The following is a 15,436-nucleotide window of genomic DNA, read 5'->3' on the forward strand; positions in this document are numbered from 1 at the left end:
TTATAGATTTATTCTATAAAGTTTTCTTTAAATAATGTCCCAAAACAATTTCTTATTGAGATATAGAGAAAGATATGATTACATTGGAATTAGATTATTATATACAAACCATATGTAAAAATTAATCTCATGTTGCTACCAGATTAAGAGAGTTTTGAAAGCAAACAGACACATCACTAATCTTTGTACACTGGTGTTTAGGATAATGGCCAGTACACAGCAGGCCTCTTAACAAATTGCTGTTCAAGTAAGCCAATCAACACTTAGTAATGCTCAAAAATGCAGCATTCAGTTGAATAAAGGCAAAAAAGAGAGAGTTTTAATTCAGTATATTAAAAAATCTTGCAAAAGTAAAACAAAACTCTGTTATCTTTGTCTTAGGTTAAAGAACCTGCACTGTTATGTAGTCTGTGCAGCTATTGCTCTAACTGTAGCCCTTTTTCATGGGTGATAAGCTTCAATTAATTTTATCATGCACTTCCCTGAGGCCACAGGGAGAAGATCTTGCCACAGTGTTCTTTCTGCCTTTTATTTTTCCTGGCATTTTCCAGCATACCAAGTCCTCTTTTTTGGCTCATCCTTGCTTTTTATTGACCTTTTTATTGACTTCAGCCTGATCACTTGATGGACTTTTAATTTTTATTTGACTCTGTTCTAGCAATAACATGTAGATATTATCACCTACTTCCCCCCTGCTTCTGACTCAGGGCAGAATACCCATTCTCCAGTGAAAGAAAAGAACTGGGCGTGCAGTTATCTCCCAGAAAGATTTCAGGAAGACAACTCAAGCCTGCAATAGCAAAGAATAAAACAGACAGGAAGCCAAACAGCTGATGAATTTCCCACTTAGTATTCAACATAAATGAGCTTTTAAAATGTATATATTTTTAAATATGCATATATGAATGTGCGTATATATATGGTTTTCCTCATGCTCAACCAAATCTAGTTTCCATGTCCCACTCACATCTTACTACAAAGTGTGGCCACCTTTGTCAGTGGCACCATTCCTGTTCTTGCTCCATCTTATTACTCATTTACATTCTTTCAATTCTGATTATTCTACTCCTCTTTATTCTTTCATCTTCTCAGTTTCAGTATTTCCTTTAATTACCAACTGCTGAGGAATATCAGCCAAGGTCAGAAAGCAAGTGTGGGAATTCCATCTTCCACATTCTGTCCATTTTTGTTTAGAATGGACTCTCAACTTGACTGAAATTGCTCCCAGGGGTGTATATTTGCCCATGTCACCACTTTGGAACAAAATTCATCTCCCATACCCTAGGCACAGGCTGTTAAAAATCATGAAGTTCTAATGGACCCTTGAGTCGCAGCTGACTCAAGGTGTTGAATTTTTCTTCCCCTCTACAGAAATAAATAGGAAAAAAAAAGATAAAAATTCATTTTCTTTCCTTCTAGTTCCAGGACTATATGTCTGTATATTGCTATTAAGTTACAGATTGACTACTCAATATGCCTGATGATAAGACTAATAACAGTCAGTGTTTTATCACCTGGAAAATAGACAAAGCAAGAGCCTGAAGTGTGGATGTTTATTTAGTCTTCCTAAAATGTACTTCTAAATAGATTCAGTTCAGTGAGTTCAAAACCTATCAGCCAGATTTTTGATAATATGATCCTGCTGTTCAGTACTTTTCCTGAGTTCTAATTTACATGAGCATTGAGCTTCCAATCTCATGCTATACCGAAAAAGGCTCTGTAGTCTTTTTTCTTTCCAGTTTTGGGAACTTGTCTGAGGCCGCTGGTCATATCTTTGCATTGCCTCCACCTCAATTCCAACTTGTGATCTTTTACAACATATATAGGAATTGTTTTTCTTTTGGGGGAGCAAATTCAGCATGAAAATCTTGTGTTAAGTAAGCACAACACACACACAAAATTAATTAAAAGGTAATTAACTCACGCTATGAAAAATTCAACACAAGATTCCTTCAGACAAGGACTGTTCTAAATATGTTTAAAATAAAATAGGAAGATTATCTTTAATCCTTATCAAATGTGGCTAAAGACAATTTGACTTTCTTAATATGAGGTTTGAAGAGTAGTTTTATAATATTTTTTAGAAATATAGAATTTTCATTTCAGTAGAAGAGGAAATAATTAACATGAATTGCTTCTCACCTGCTGAACCTCACTAGAATATAGCTCCCACAAAGACAGGAATTTTGCTTCTTATGCTTTCCAGGGGCATGCACAGTGCATGGCACATAGTAGATGTTCAATAAATAACTTTGAAGATGAGTAATTTATATAAAATATTGTACCTCGTAGACTTCTTAGGGCCATAGATTGTGCCTTGTGTGCTTAGACATCTGTATGTTTTAACCCAGTGCCTGGTAATTTATTGTTTTCAATAAATATTTGTTCAAAAAACAAAAAAAAAGAATGAAACTTTTACATGTGGCTGGCCCTATGAGTGTAGCCACAATAAGGCCAACTAGTTCAATATCCTCTCTCCCATAGAACTCCAATTTGATCTCATGTTTTGAGTTCTGAGATATTCTCCAGAAGGCCTCTAAGTGAGTGAACATAAAATCTTGCTAAGGCCAGGAAAACCCAGAAACATGTTAGTAGTATTGATTTAATATCAAAGTGACATCTGTCAGATCAGTCTACTGTCCAGCTCAGGGGCCCGAAGGGATGGGGCACAAAACAGGTACATTTTCTCTTAAGAGAGGCAGGCAACTGCCCTAAGGTAATCAGAGGAAAGAGCAGGCCTTCAAGAAAAGCCTCAGGAAGAGGCACAGGCAGCCCTGGGTGGACCTAATGGCCACAGGCTCCTGAAACAGAGGGCTCTCAGCTAGTTTTTGCTTCAAGTTTTTCCCAGCATTGGCTCTGCTTTCACAACAGAGGTTTCATCAGTAACAACATATGTCTTTCCTCCACAGATGAAATAGAATTGCTCCCTTGGGAGATTTACTTCTTTGCATTTTAAACTTTGTGACTAACTGGAAAAAATGGAGGCAGGGATCCCATTTACGCAAATTACAGTTTTTATTCTCCATCAACCTTCATAATTTGGCAGACAGATTCTGTTATTTGGTGTGCGGAAAAAAGTAAGACATGGAGTATATTATGCAACTTCCTGCAACTCTAATTAAGATTCTTACCATTTTGAACCTGCAATACGCACACGTTAATCTCCGAAGGAAACAAAAATTGCAGTCTCTTTCAACGTTATGCACAGGGGTCCATTAAGCTCTTCTGTATCCTCCCAGTAAGCCTCCCTGCTGCAGTCTGCCTGCCGGGTACTGTGGGCTCCCTGGGGGAGGCTGGCACCCTAGCGAGCATCACAGGAGTCTATAGAGGCTGACATTTTCCCTAAAACTCCTCCATTTCCTAGCAAGCTCAGCATACTAACAGCCTTCCCATTTAGCCTGCCTCCTGGATTACTTTACACAATTTGTGTGCATGGTTGAGGGAGTCTAAAACATCTTCTCAGACTCCATAAGGGTATTGGCAACCAACCAATGGATCTTTCCTTGACAACATTTTGGCATCAGCTACCTTGCTTTGCTGGGAAGAGTTTTGTCTATACCTAGCATTGGAGTGGTCTGCAAAATCCCCTTTAGACTTTGAGTGCCTTGGATTCTCAGAATCTGAGAATCTGGCATACAATGTTTATGTAAAATACTTTAAACATACATCAGTACATAAAGGAGTATAACAAGATGATTATATATGGCATTTATTACCTCTTGCTCATATCCCAGACATAATATCCTACTGAAAATATTTATTCATCCATTTGTTAACGCAGTCACCCACCAAACTATTACTGAACACCTACATTAGGCTAGTAAATTTTAAGTGCTTCAACAAAGACTTTGGCCTTGACTTCAGGAATCTGAAATTAGGGGAAAAAAAGAGTAGGATTGAAAATAAAACTGGAAAGGGATTATCAAAATCCACAATACACCAAAAACAACACATATTTTCCCCCAAGCAAAGTTTATACTAAGGTAGAGTTTATAGTTTATTTCTTTGAACAGATTCAGGTACTTCTACAGGTATTTTCTCATTTGCTCCTCATCATAAAACTAGAAGAAAACAGTAGATATTATAATTTTCTTCCTACATATGAGGAATATGAAATTCATAAAAAATGAAATGTGTCTCCACCTCTAGGTAATGGTAGAAGGTAGGGTCTCACCACATCACACTAACTGGAGATTGTATTACATTTGGCAATGATTTGTCAAAATATAATACCAAAGTGCTGAGTTTATTTCACAATTGTGAGTAGTGGGAGATAAATAATAGATATAGGTAATGCAGATATAAGTTCAATCATGTTTCTTGTTCCTCTATGTAAACAATATTTCTCCAAAATAGAAATCATATTACAAATGAAAAGATAGCAAGGTGCCATGTGAAACATATTGACAGAAAATGTGAAGAGCTGGCTTCTAGTCCTGCTTGTCTAATCCTACATACTTAGCAGTTTTGTCTTTCTAATCCTGGGTGTGGGGGTTAGAAGCTACACTTCACCTCCCTGAAATTCCGTTTTTCTCAGCTATAAAACTAGCTGATACACTCCCTCTTTCCTAAGAATGTCCAGAGATCAGTAAAACAATATATGTGAAAGTATTTTGAAATATGCTAACATTTAATGCAAATATAAACTCACAATAATTAACCCCCTGCATTCATGTTGAATTTGTTTCCACCTTACTTTCCTATGCCAATTCTAATGTGATTTAGTCTCCACAGCCTAATTATGCTTGGAATCATAATATTTTAAATATTTAAATTTTACCTAATTTAATCTAATAATTAACCTGAATTTACCCCCACGTGTTTTAAACCCATTACTCCTAGAAGTGTCTTTGTTGACTAATGAGAAAAATAGGTCCCTCTTCTCTCCATAACACCTCTTTATGCATCTGTAAACAGTTATCATGTGTCCCCTCTGCCTTTTTTCCTCAAGATTGAGCATTCTCAGGTCTCTCAGTCTTTTCTTATAGGCCCCATTTTCAAGGCCCTTCATCATTTTTTGTTGCTTTCTTTTGAAACCTCTGCCAAACTTGTCTATGTTGTAATAAGTGTGCCTTCCCAAATGGAATATGGTACTCCTATCAAGGGCTAAAGATTGCCAAGTGGAGTCTAATCATCACCTTATTTATTTTATCCTTGACAATTCTGCTAATACAACACAGGATAGCAATTGCTTTTTTCTTTAAACAGCATCATACTGCCGACTTTTTCTCAGATATTATCTAGCATAAATTAAAGCTTCTAAGGATAAAAATTAGTAAAATTAATTTACTATTTTTTTTTTTGTTTAGTCACAGTGCTTAGGGCACCATTTCATAAATATTAGATGATTAATAAATATGAAGCAAATCAATGAACATTATTTGTACCTACAAATAGTAGTGTTCTAAAATTGTTTTAAGATGATGAAAAATATAGATGGTTCTTTCTTTCATGATTGAAATGTCCTAAAGAGTAGAAAATTCATGTCTGATTCCTATGGGGTTTTTTAAAGAACCCAATAAAATTAGTTTTCAAAAGCATGTAATTCAAATGAAAGGGAAGTTTTACTGAATTTTATTTACACAGCATAGCTCTTCATTTAACATGAAAGTTTCTGGAAACTACCAGAAAACCAGACACATGAACCATGAAACTAATGACCAATTAACGCAAAATCAATTACTGTATGTAATGTGATAGATGACCTTATGGAATATTTAGCTGAATTGTCAAACTTGCTTAATATTTGATTTTCAGGACCAAATCTACAGAAAATATGGAATGATTTGGCAAGGTCAGTGACTACAACGCAAGAAGCTTTGGTCTTCTACTGTATCTGCTGAGTAGAAAAATATCCAGATTGCCGTTTTGACTATCAAAATACAAGCTAGGAACCCAGTAGCTATCTCAGGACTTCCTTTAGGGGGAACTAGTAAATGAGAGCCAAAAATGTAATCTCATGCAGATCAGGAGACTGGATTTAAAGGGATCTTAAGTATTGATGATACCCTTTTATCTTGTAAGTATTATGAACATTTTATCTTATCAGACTGGCTAAGAATCTGTTGCCACAATGTTATGCAATGAGAGAATATCAAGTGCATCAGTAGCAATGTAGCTAATCTTCCCTGGCTATTCAGATGAGAAATGACCCATAGTTTAAATACGACCCTTTTGGAGAACAAAGAAAGAGCAAGGAAAGAACAAAGAAGACTTCTTTCAGAATTTTAACTATCCCGGAACAAATTATGCATTCTGGACTGCAGGCTTTTTTTTTTTTTTTTTTAATACTTGGAAAATGTCCTTTTAGTATGGCTTTTCATGGAAAAATATACAGAACCAAGTTAAACAAAACATATTTCAGCAAAGCTTTGTGAATATCATTGGCTAAAATAAATGCATATATTATTAAAATAAACCCCAGGAAAATATGATTGTTCAGTTTCAATATGTATTGGAAATTTACTTTAAATATAATACTAGAAATTTTGGGAGGGCTCTAAGTTATAAAATACATTTAAAAAATAGTTTAGTCAAGTAGCAGGGGATAGAGAGAATAAAAATGGTGAATTCTAACTGCCTATTTTCAGCTTTTTGCCTACTCGAACACTGGGCAATATTTTATGCAAGTGAATATTACATAATTCATCAATCTTTCCTTGATTGTCAAGTAGTTCTTCACCTACCTATCTGGCTACTTTTTTTTGGTTGTTTTTTGGCTATATATCTCTGAATGTCTTCTTTCCTCCTAGGGTCTGTCCCTAATCCTGAGTCCCTTAGTCCATTCTCAGGGCTTCGACTTCCATTCATATGCTCATAGCTTCTTTTATGTTAAAAATCTCTGATGGCATATTCACACCAGGACTTTGAGCAAAGTAAGAAATGTATTATCCAGAGATAAGAGTGTATTCTGTAACTAAAGGCTAGGGAAGATTCTTGAACTGGGAGTGGAAAAGCTTTGAGGAATGGTTTCCTGTCTCTCACCTCTCTGCTGCTCTCTGTTCATAGACTTCAGTATTTCCTCCTTCCCTTCCTCCATCCTACTTTCTCACCCGCCCCCACAACAATACACATCTCTCTGCCTCTCATTTCAATCAATTTTTGTGTTATGTTCAGGATAAACACAGACCAGCTGGTTAGCTCTGAATTCCAATTCCAAATTCTCATGCGAACAGAATCAGTTCTGCATGGAGCAGGCGTTCATAGCTGTCCTATTTGTGATCAGTACAGCGAGGGCCAAGGTACAAAGGAGGTAGCCATGTATCTCTTCTTGGGGGAGCCAGGGGCAATGTGATAAGAAGGGGCAGTCATGTGCTAGACCAAAAGCTTAAAGGATGTCTGAAACAAATAGCAAATCTATGTCTACAACAAACATTGTTTTAAAGGTTAAGGCTTAATTCAGTACTTTAAGGTTAAAAAAAAAAATTGTTGATTACTTGGTTTTGACTTTAACATCCCCCTGGGCAGAAAAACAGCAGTGTAACAGTTAAGAGTAGTCAAACAGCCATGGATTCTATTCCCACAAGTCCTGTAAGAGAGGGAACGAGTTTACTGGTGATAAACACAGGAGGCAGGGAAAAGCTGAGTAGAAGAGGGCAGTTCCCTGGCAAAGGCCCCACCCACAAGCCTGGAAACCCACAGTCCTAAATAAAAAAAGGCACTTCTGTTTTCACACCCAAATGTTGCTTTTTGGCCCACCATGCCCCACTATCCTATACCCATACAAACCCCAAACCCCAGGCTCAATAAGCAGAAGAGCAGAGGAACAGGAGAACAGCAGAGCAGTGCCACAGAGAAGAAGAGAAGAGAAGGAGCATCTGAACATCGAGAGGAATTTGGCTGGGGACAGTAAGAGAGGAGATTGGCGACAGGATGCCTGAACTCCAGGGGAAGATCATCTTCCCACTCCATCCCCTTTCCAGCTTCCCATCCATCTTGCTGAGAGCCACTTCCACCCAGAATAAAATCACCCAGATTTACCATCCTTCAGTTTGTCTATGTAACCTGATTCTTCTTGGACACCAGACAAGAACCCAGGTACCAAGGAGGCACTGAGCTGGTTAACACTTAAGCCATCTGTGGATGGCAGAGCTAAAAGGGCACTGTAACACACCCACTGGGGCTTCCGGAGTCACAGGCACCCACCCCTAGATACTACCATGGGACTGGAGCCCAAAAGTGCTTGCCCCAGCTCCCACACCTGCTCATCGGCATGCTCCCCCTCCTGCAAGGAATTTGAGTGCAAGGCGGTCAAGCAGACAAGCCACATCTCTGTCGCATGTCCTGCAAGGGGGTGTGAGGGAATTCTCCCATTTCACTGAAGTCCAATTATATTCCTATGATCCAACAGAGATCCAGTGTTAGTAGATGCAGATAAGCACAAAGTAAATGGAGAAATTAATCACTTTGGGAAACAACTGACAGACACTTATAGCGTCCTTTCCATGTGAAAAGCTTCCATTTCATATATGCAGTTTACATTAATATGCCTACAGGTATTGCCTTATATATAACAGATATAATGCTGCATATTAGATATAAGGGGGAAAAACCCTCAAAATAGGATACTTGTTGAAAGTTTTTAATGAGGCTTTAACAGCTCTCTAAAGTTCTAATTTGCAGAGTTTTGTGAAGTAAAAGAGGAGAGAACAGCATCAGATATAGGCTGCTGCTTGCTGCCTCCACTCAACACATTTTAAGTGAGTGTCAAATTGATTTTGCAATCTTTAATTATATTTCTTTAATTTTTTTCTGACTACTGGATTTATAAGTATGCAGAAGAAAAGCTGTTTTCATGCAACTGTATTTCTCATAGTTGAACTTAATAATGTAGCATATTAACATGGACCATATAAGCTATGAAAAACACATTACAGAGGTGCAGTAGCATCAAGGCAAGAACTGGTCAACTGTATACTCAAGTGTGTATTTCATATTTTTACTGATTAAATTCCTTCTTAGTGTAAAATATAGTCCTTTCTATTTATTAAAATTCCCTTCTGAATGTGAATGAGATCAAAAGAAACCCCATTTCATAAAAAAGTTATTTTATTGAAATTGTGCAAGATTCTTGTTGTCAGCATAATTTGACAAACAGTGGATACCAATTTGTCTCAGGTGAAATTTGGAGTGATAAGCAGTATACACACTACTTAAGTTTCTATCTGAAAAAGTTCAGAATTTAAATGATAAAATAATATTAAAATTGTTTTATTTTTTTCAAAGTTAAAGCAACTTGTTCATTACAGTGTAAATCAATGGTTCCCATACTTGAATGTTGCAAGAATCACATGGAGAACATTTTATCAATTTTAGTGAGATAAAATTTACATACATGCTAAACCACATCTGTTTAAATGGTTCAATTTGGTACGTTTTGACAGATGTACACACTTGTAAAACTGCTACCTTGATCATTACAGAGCATTTTCATAAACCCCTCCTCTTCAGGCCTAGGCAACTGCCGATCTCCTTTTTGTCACTATACGTTAATTATTATTAAGAATTTTATGTAAGTGGAGTTATGAGTAAGTATTCTTCTGCTCTTTCCTTTGTATTGCTTACTAGTATTTCATCATACATATACCACATTTTATTAATCAGTTCACCTATTGATGGATATTTGAGTTGTTTCTATTTCTGGCTCTTGTGAATGTAGGTGTGACGCATATTTGTGGGCCAGCTTTTTGTATGTACAAATTGTTTCATTTCTCTTAGACAAATAGCTGGCAGGGAGGGGTAGTCATAAGATAGCTCTGTCTTTAACAGTGTAGATCTGTATATCTTATCCGAATGCAAATTTCTAGGTATTTCTCCAGAGATTAGGATGAAACTGATTTTACAAAATTACAACAGTAGGAGAAATCTGACATAGTTGACTCCATCTTGCTTCTAACCTTCAAGCCGTCCTTGGTCATTCTTGGGCATACGCCAAGCTAACTTTGGGAGAAATTTAGTTTATAGTTCAACTTGAAAGCAAGGATGATCATAGTCCCTCCCTAAAACTAACCTCCTCCTTTCTCAGGGACCAAAAACCACCTTCATAAGATTAATGAAAGGCCACAAGAATAGGATTATGGGAGGGGCCTGAATGCTGATAATGTAGGCATAATTTTTGTAATTGTTTACTGTTCAGGAATAATGTGGTCAGAGGTCACAAGATTGGTGACTTCCCCAATTGTTCCTATAGATAACATCACTATTGCAAAACCTAAGATTGTTTTTTTGAGATGTTTTCCAAATTGATCCCACCCGGACTAACAACTCATGACTCAACACATCCTGTTGCCCCGCCCAGAGACAGACTCAATACAGGAGGACCATTTTCCATGCTCTTATGATTTCATCTTCAACCAATCAGCAACACCCATTCTCTAGCCCCTCTGCCCACCTAATTGTCCATAAAAATCCTAACCTTCGAGACTTCAGAGAGACTGATCTGAGTGATAACTCCAGTTCTTCCACTTGGCTGGCTTGGCTTCAATTAAACATTTACTACAATCCTGCAGTCTCAGTTAATGGATTTTGTTTATGCAGCAGGTAGGAAGAAACTTTTGGACAATTGTAAGAGTGCTATAGATCCATGCTGGGATTCAGAATTTGATTTTTTTTTTTTTTTTTAACCACTCAGCTAGGCTAATTCTTATAAGGAAGTTCTTCTAACATTTTGCAAACATTCTATAAACAATCTTATTAGATGATCAAATAAAATTGTCACTTTTAGTGAGTCAATCTATGAATAGCACATGTACAATCTCAGTGAAAAATACCAGCATGTCCTTCTTAAAAACGGTTTTGGCATCAGGTTCTAAACTCCACAGTGGTCTTGTAAAGATGAATAAAATTATGTTCAAAATTCTCAATGTGATGGCCCTTGCATGATCTGGCCCCTTTTTTATTTCAGCCTCATCATGTACCCTTCTGGCAAGAATCTAGTTTATATTAGAATTTCCAAGTTTTTCTTGCTTACTAATTTGTTTATTTATGTACATGTCATCTCCCACATCAAGACATTGATACATGATACTTCCGCTGTTTACTTTCTTTCTTTCTTTCCTTTTTTTTTTTTTTTTTTTTTGCCTAGCTAATTCAACTTGCCTCATCCTCTGAGAGGTCTTCCCTAATCCTCTAGACTGGGTTGAGTGCTTCTGTTATGTTACAGTATTTTTTCACATCTGTTTCTGGACTTTACAGGCTTGAAATATTTATTCGGTAACTTTTCAAAGTGAAGTATAACAAAAATAAAGTGCACTAATTATCGAGGTATATTTTGACGAACATTTACAAAATAAATCTACACTTATAAACTCCTCTCAAACTAATTCATAAAATAATTGTAGAATCTCAGAAGGCTTCTTTTTGTTTCCTTTCAGTTATTACCCCATCTACTGATTTCTGTCACCACGGATTTCATTTTCCAGCTTTAGAAATGGACAAGTGAGACCTAATTAAACTAAAGTGCCTCTGCACAGCAAAAGAAACTACCCACAGAGTAAACAGACAGCCTACAGAATATAGATATTATGCATCTGACAAAGTTCTATTATGCAGAATCTATAAGCAACTTAAATCAACAAAAGAAAGACAACCCCATTTAAAATATGGGAAAAAACATGAACATATACTTCTCTCTTTTTTTTTTTTTCTTTGAGACGGAGTCTCGCTCTGTCACCAGGCTGAAGTGTGTGGTGCCATCTCGGCTCACTGCAACCCCTGCCTCCTGGGTTTAAGTGATTCTCCTACCTCAGCCTCTTGAGTAGCTGGGATTACAGGCACACACAACCATGCCCAGCTAATTGTTGTAGAGACGGGGTTTCACCATGTTAGCCAGGATGGTCTCGATCTCCTGACCTTGTGATCCGCCCACCTCGGCCTCCCAAAGTGCGGGATTACAGGTGTGAGCCACCATGCCCGGCAGAACATACACTTCTCAAAAGATGACATACAAGCAGCCAACTAACATGAAAAAATGTGCAGAATCAATAATTGTCAGAGAAATGGAAATCAAAACAATAATGAGATACCATCTCACACTAGTCAGAATGATTATTATTAAAAAGTCAAAAAGCAACAGATGCTGGTAAGGCTGTGGAGAAAAGAAAATGCATATGCATGATTGGTGGAAATATAAACTACTTCAGCCACTGTGGAAAGAAAGCAGTCTGGAAATTTCTCAAATAACTTAAAACAGAGCTACCATTTGACCCAGCAATCCTGTTAGTGAGTTTATACCCAAAGAAAAATAAAACATTCTAACAAAAAGACGCATGCACTCATATGTTCATTGCTACACTAATCACAATAGCAAAGACACAGAATCAATCTAGGTGCCCACCAATGATGGACTGGAAAAAGAAAATGTGGTACATATACACCGTGGAATACTACCCAATCATAAAAAAGAACAAAATCATTTCCTTTGGATGCCGTTGGAGGTGAATTAACGTTGGAACAATAACCAAATACTACATATTCATTTATATGTGGGAGCTAAACATCGAGCACACATGGACAAAAACATGAGAACAACAGACACTGCAAGGGAGAGAGGGGACTGTGATACCATGCTCGCTACTTGCGTAATGGAACCCATACCCCAAACATGAGCATCATGCAATATAGTCAAGTAACAAACCTGCACATCGTACCCATTATACCTAAAATAAATGTTGAAATGAAAAAGAAGAAATTTATATAAATAGAATAGTAGGCTCTTTAGATTCTAGCTTCTTTTACTCAATAATAGATTATGAGATTCACCCACATTGTTCTCTGAAGCAATAGTTGGTTCATTTTTATTTCTATACATAGTCCACTGAATAAATTTATTATAATTTATTATCCATTCTACCGTTGATAGAAATTTGGATTAACAGTTTTTGATTATTAGAAATAAAGTTGCTATGAACACCTTTGCATGTGCTTTTTAGAGCACATATATATGTATGTATTATTATTATTTTTTAGAGACAGGATCTTGCTCTGTCACCCAGGCTGGAGTGCAGTGGTGCAATCATGGCTCACTGCAGCCTTGAACTCCTGGGTTCAAGAGATCCTCCTACCTCAGCCTTCTGAGTAACTGGGACTACAGGTGCCTCACCATACCCAGCTAATTTTTCAAATTTTTGTAGAGATGAGGTCTCAATATGTGGCCCAGGCTAGTCTTGAACTCCTGAGCACAAGCAATACTCTTGTCTTGGCCCCTCAAAGTGCTGTGATTACAGGTGTGAGCGAGCCATTGTGCCCTGCATATGCATGTATTTATTTGGGGTATTTATGTGGCAATATGTAATTACTGTACTTATCTATTCTTTTGCCTATAATATACATGCTGACCTACTATAGTCTTATAGTTAGTCTTGATATGTAAGCCCTCCTGCTCTGCCCTCTTTTAGTATTGCCTTGGCTATTCTAAGTACTTTCTTCTTTCATGTACATATTAAAATTAGTTTGTCAATTTTTACAAAAATCCTAGGATTTTGAGAGGGACTATATGGATTCTACAGATCAAACTACAAAGGCTGGCTGTTTAACAGTATTAAGTCTTTAGATCCATGAGTATGGCATATCTTTCCATTTATTTGGTCTTTAATTTCTCACAATAATTTTTTTGTAGTTTTCAGAGTAGAGGTCCTACATTACCTTTTAGTAGACTTGTTTCTAAGTCATTTATGTGTATTAGTTCTAGTATGCATGGTACTTTTAAACATTTCATTTTCTATTTGGTTTTTGCTATCCAATAGAAACATTGGATTTCTGTACATTGACTTTTATCCAACACCTTTGTTAAGTTTACTGAGTACACGGAATAGTTTATATATTATTTTGACATCAATACAAATAATGACATCTACAAATAAGGATGGTTTACTTCTTCTTTGACATACCTAATATTTATTTATTTACTTATTTATTTTATTGCTATATTGCTCTGGCTAGTACTGTACTTCCAGTACAACATTAAATAAAAGCGTTGATAGTGTATTTCCTTATCCTGTACCTGACCTCTGGGAAAAAGCACTTGATATTTTACTATTAGAGGTCTTTTACAAAAACAGTTATTAAGATGTGTTCTTTCATTCCTAGTTTGCTGAGAATTGTTATGAATAGTTATGTTTTATTAAATGCATTTGTGAAACCTGTGGTGAAAATTTAGAATGATTCATTTTTACTATGTTAATGTGGTGAATCACATACATTTTGAAACACTTACACTACTGGGATAAAACCTGCATGGTCATGATATAATATTTTATTTATATATATACATGTACATACACACACAAAAACATATACACACATACACACAGAGAAAGAATATTAGAATCTACTTTGGGATCATTATGGACCTGTGTTTTCCTTTATGTTAATTTATTTGTCAGATTTTAGTCTATAAGTTCTTCTGACCTCATAAAATGAGACAGAAACCATTGCAATTTTCTATTTTCTGGAAGAGTTTGTGTAGGATTGCTATTATTTCTACTGTAATTGTTTGATGAAATCCACCAGTCGGGCCACCTGTTCTGGGGTTTTCTTTATGTAAAGACTTAACTATAGATTTCATTTTTAAAACACATCTAGGACCACATAGATTTTCTATATCTTCTTATGTTAGTTTAAATTTGGAGATTTTCTCCCATGCAAAGGATCTCTGTATTTTACCTGTATTGTCAAGGTTTTAGCATAGTGCTGTTCTTAATACATTATTAGGTTTATTATTATTTTTTTAACGTCTGTAAGATTTCTAGTAATGGCTCTTTGCATCCCTGAGAGTAGTAATCTGAACTTTCTCTTTCCCTTGATCACTTGCAAAGAATTTTTTTTCCCAAATTTTCTAAGACTCTGTTCTTGGCCTTACTTGTTTTGTCCATTACATTTCTGTTTGCTATATCATTGATTTTTCTTATTTTTATAATTTCTTTCATTCAAATATTTTTTGGGTTTCATATGCTGCTTTAATTTCCTGGTTTCTTCTTGAGTTGGAAGCTTAGATAATTGATTTTTAACTATTCCCTTTTTCTAATATATGCATTGAAAGCTATAAAGCAATATCAGATTCCTGATATTGTCCATCATACAATGTTTTTATATATAAAGGCATTATTATAATTAGATAAAAATAACTTTTAATTTCCATTATTTCTTTTTGAGCCAGGGATATTTTCCAATCTGATTATATTTTATATTTGGAGTTCTAGTTTAATTCCACAGTTGTCAGAGAACTTGAAATATCATGAGATCAAGCAGAATGCAGTGGCTCATCACATCTGTAATCCTAACACTTTTGGAGACTGAGGTGGGAAGACTGCTTGAGTCCAGAGGTTCAAGAGCAGCCTGAGCAACACAGTAAGACCCCATCTCTTAAATAAATTTAAAAAAATTATAAGATCTCTATAGCCCAGGATATTAACTATTTTGGAAAATGTCCTATGTGTTC

The 15,436-nt window shown here is 36.1% G+C and overlaps 1 protein-coding gene across 1 annotated transcript in view; it reads right to left on the reverse strand.

The window, feature by feature from the left end:
* Positions 1 to 15,436, reverse strand: part of USH2A (usherin) — a 798,346-nt gene that overhangs the window by 511,771 nt on the left and 271,139 nt on the right. The window lies entirely within an intron of this gene.

The sequence above is a fragment of the Piliocolobus tephrosceles genome, chromosome 1 (genome assembly GCF_002776525.5).
Source record: "Piliocolobus tephrosceles isolate RC106 chromosome 1, ASM277652v3, whole genome shotgun sequence".
NCBI classification, from domain to species: Eukaryota; Metazoa; Chordata; class Mammalia; order Primates; family Cercopithecidae; genus Piliocolobus; species Piliocolobus tephrosceles.